Raw genomic sequence first — 4,393 nt, forward strand, 5'->3', positions numbered from 1 at the left:
TGTTTCTGTGGCGTGTTGGGCGGAGCAGGGGGTTCGAGTCGGGGGAGATGGGGGTGGGGGGAGTGTGGACGGTCAAGGCAAGGAGTCGGACTTTGGCCTGTTGGTAAAGGCAGTCCTGGAGGGGTTTCAACCCGGGAGGAGCAGAATCAAATTGGGATGTTTAAAAAGACCGTGAGAGGAGAGAGAGGAGAAGCAGACGACTAGAGAGAAAGCTGAGGTGACTTGACTCAGCATGATTGAGACAAAGTTGGGGAGAGGAGAGAGGAGGAGGAGGGGAGGGGGAGGAGGAAGGGAGGGAGAGGTGCTTTGGTGTCTTAATTTTTCCAAAGCAACGAGCTGTGGGCTGGGACCCCAACTGGGTGATCTCATCAAGACTGGCCACCTGAAAGCCCAGGTTGAGTGGGCAGCCCCCGCCCTGAGGGCTGGTATTCTCATTTCCCCTGTGGTTCTATCCTGGGGCCTTTCGCCAGAACACCAGCCAGTCCTTGGTGCTGTACTCATGGCAGGTTCTAGCATCGATTGCCATGTCAAGCCTGACTTTCATTGCAGGGTGGAGCTATCTGAGTGGCCCTGTGAAATCTCTTCTCACTAGATTTGAGGTGGAGAAGGGAGCCCCCTCCTCCGCTCCATCTACAGCACTCTGGGAGCTTTCTCTGAAAATACTGCCTATGAAACCCCTCTGCCCAGCCCCCACTGCCTGCCTCCCTGGACAGCTATCCGGACAGCCATCATCCCTCCCGGTGATGCTGAAGCAGGGCCTCCATGTCGTGTGTGAGGCCTGGTGGCCTGACCACGGTCCTGGCTGAGCCTGTTGTCCTGAGGAGGATGACCAGCAGGAAGACAGAGGGTGGGGAAGGGGGTCTGTATGGACCCCGGTTTACTTCCTCACTCCCCTGGGCCCCCGCCCAGGGGCCAGGTCTGCATCAGGGCTGCGCTCAGCCCCAGGTGCAGAGGCGGCAGTGGGGGAGGGTTGCATCCTGACTGGGGGAGGGCCTGGGGTTCTCATTTGGCTCTGCCACTGGGGGAGGGTAGCCTTGGGCAACATTCTTACCCTCTGAGCCTCAGAAAATCTATGAGGGTCCTTAAGTCTGGCCATCTCTGCATCCTGGTGATTCTGAAGCCATCAGCCCTGTCCCTGCCCCTGGCCCCTTCCCTCCCTAAGTTGGCCTGAGTGTGGCCTGGCTGGTCTGAGGACACAGACACCTGGGAGCTGGCATCATCCTTGAGGTCCTCACCTCTCATACTGGGCCTCAGGTGCTGTCCCCAGGCAGGCTGGGGCAGGGAAGGGACTGTCCCCATACTGGAGCCTCTCCAGCCTGGCTGCATCAGAGCCCCTGCAGGCTTTGATCCTCCAAAGAGAAAGGGTCCTAATTATGGTGCCTTCCGTACCCCAGTGCTGCCCCGGCCTCCCTACCCTCGCCTGGCTTCATCCCTAGCTCCTTATCTCCAGGCCTGGCTGAGAGCCTGGACAGACCAAAACCCAGTGAAGGCTGGGCGTTGGGGAGCTGCCTGACCACCACTGTGTAGGATATTATCCATCTGGGCAATGGGCCGTCTCAGGTCCTGAGAGAGAGTCTTGCACCAGCAGGTATGGGCCCCACCCCAGCACAGACAGTGACATGTGGCTGCAGAACCTCACTGCTCAGCTACACAGATGGCTGTCATGAAGCAAGAGGTGCAACCAAGGAGGACAGACACAGCGCTTTTGCATGGCTTCTGAGTCCTTGGTTGAAAATCCCTGTGGCCCTTCCTGCCTCCCAACCTCCCTCCTTTCATTCCTTCCTTCCTTCCTTGTTTTCTTTCTCCCTCCCTCTTTCTTTTTTCTTTTTTTGGTATATATATATAATATTTATTTTGGCAAAATATATATAACATAAAATTTACCATCTTAACCATTTTTCAGTGTCCAGTTGGATGGTGTTAAGTACAGTCACATTGTTGGCTAACAGCCTCCAGAACTCTGTACCCGTTAAACAACTCCCCATTCTCCGCTCCCCAGCCCCTGGCAACCACCATTCTCCCTTCCTTCCCTATGAATTTGACTACTGTAAGAACCTCATATGAGTGGAATCATACAGCATTTGTCCTTTTGTGAGTGACTTATTTCATTATTACGCTGAGCATGTTGTCTTCAGGGTTCATCCATGTCATGGCGTGTGTCAGAATTTCCTTCCTTTTTAAAGCTGAGTAATATTCCATTGTATGTAATACCACATTGCGTTTATCCATTCATCCGTTGATGGACACTTGGGTTGCTTCCACCTTTTGGATAATATTACAAATTATTATTTTTTTTACAGTGGTTTAAGCTTCCACACTAGACTTCTAGAGCCAGTAAAAACTAGCAGATTTTTTCTCCCGTATAACTTTACGCATTCCCAGACAGAGTAAACAGATGTTTGAACTACTACCTTAAACATATGAGTCAGTGTTTTTCTCTAGCTATTTCTTTTCCTCGTGTTGCCTTCTCCCCGTGGGAACAGTGAGGCTGTGGTCATTGCCCAGAGGAAGCGGGCAGGGCAAAAAAGCTTTTCCAAGGGTCTCTCTGACTGTTGGCATCCTAGGTGCTTAACCTTCTTTCTTTCTTTTTTTGTGGTTAACGTGTTATCTTTATAATTTGATGAAAAGGCAAGTTCATTAGATATTTCATGTACTTTCTTCTCTGAAAAATTCTCAGTTCTTGTTACTGAAACCTGTAAGCAACTGAGCAGCCTCTGTATCTGTTTATCCTCATCTGTGCGCTGGATGGTCCTTGGCTTTCATTAGCCAGAACACAGCAAGTTTTTTGTTGTGTAGCTTCAGATGTCTTCCCTAAATGAAGTAAGCTTTTGCTGTAGAAGTTTGGACACTTGTTCTGCCTGTGAAAGCAGCTTAAGGCCTCCTCATGGGTGGGACCAGGAGGAGTTGCAAACAGCATTTTAGCAATCCTTCTTTGATGCCAAGGCGTTTCAGCAAATGTATAATGCCAGATACCCATAAGGTGACCTGGGGCAGGATCTTTAGGGCTCAGTTCAGTTGCTTTCTCAATGCTCCTTGATAATGTCGGCATTTGCAGTTTTTCCTACAATGCCTTGGTAATCTCCAACATCACTGATACAGATTGTATACCACTTAGGAGCTGCAAAACATCATTCTTTTTCTAGGGCTCTTTTCCGTACTCGAGGGCTTCATGCACCAGGAGCCTTTTCTCCTCCTCTGAGGCTCCCCTAGGCTGAGCTGTATCCCATGATGCCCGGGCCAACCCCCACAGTAACTCTGCATCTTCCGTTGCCCCCACCTTTCCTTGTATCGGGTTAGCACCTGATAAAATCTTTCTGTTTCTCTTCTTTCTCTGCTTTCACGTAGGTAATCTGCTTGTTCAAGGACTTCAACTCTGAAGACTTTGGCTGGGGCAAGAACCACAGCAGCCTGAGAAATGACTTAAGTTTCAAAACCCAAATAAGACAAAGCTGATAATAAAAGGCCCCTTTTGAAAGCTCCTGGGTTTCCCATCACCTCAGAGCAGAGGAGTCGCCAAGGACCACACTGCCCTGGGCTGCCAGCAGGCCCTGTCGGGAGCTGAGGTCCAGGGCAGCACCGTGTCCCAGAGGGAGACAGCGCCAGAGTCAGGCGGCCAGCTGCATGACATACAATTCGCGGGCCTGACCCCATGACCATGATCAAGATGGTCAGGGTTTGGGGAGGGGACATGGATTGGCAGGCTAGAGCTCATGGAAGCCCCCAAACAGAGGCTTGAGGATGAGGAGTTGGCCACGACACGCCCAGTGAATTCCTGTGCTGTGCCCCAGAAGGTGCAGGAGTGCCCCACAAGAGGTGGCAGCTTCAGGAGTCTCAGCTCCATCTGGACATCCCTGGGAGGATGGGTGGGAGAGGAGGTTAGGGCTGTGCCCCTATGCATAGCCACTCTATTAACACATGTCAGCAGAAGGATTGACCGATGGAGAAACTAGACACAGACACCCCTTGAGCAAACATGTTTGTTTCTCCAAAGGCTACCCTGGAAGTGTCAGGGCAATCAAGATATAAGCAGAGAGACCAGCAACATTCTCCAGTGGCACATAGAACCGGAAGCTTCTGGATCTCCTGTATTAGTTTTCTATTGCTAAGTAACAAATTGCCACAAACTTAGCATCTTAAAACACCACCTGTTTATCACCTCACGTGTCCTGTGGGTCAGGAGTCCTGGCATGGCTCAACTTGGTGCTGTCTTGAGGACCTCGCAAGGTCCCACAAGGCTGAAATCAAGGTGTTGGCTAGACCGTGTTCCGCCTTAGAGCCCTGACCTTGGAAGGATCTGCTTCCGAGCTCCCTCAGATCGTTGGCAGAATTCATTGCCGTGGATTCCTGGAGCTCACTCCTTCAAGGCCAGCAAAAGAGTCTCTGACTTCCTCAG

At 51.3% G+C, this 4,393-nt stretch overlaps 1 pseudogene; it reads right to left on the minus strand.

The window, feature by feature from the left end:
- Window positions 1-2,673: 2,673 nt before the first annotated feature.
- Window positions 2,674-3,623, minus strand: LOC131406938 (regulator of microtubule dynamics protein 1-like; annotated as a pseudogene).
- Between the last annotated feature and the right edge of the window lie 770 nt (window positions 3,624-4,393).

This window comes from Diceros bicornis, chromosome 6 (assembly GCF_020826845.1).
Source record: "Diceros bicornis minor isolate mBicDic1 chromosome 6, mDicBic1.mat.cur, whole genome shotgun sequence".
Lineage (NCBI taxonomy): Eukaryota > Metazoa > Chordata > Mammalia > Perissodactyla > Rhinocerotidae > Diceros > Diceros bicornis.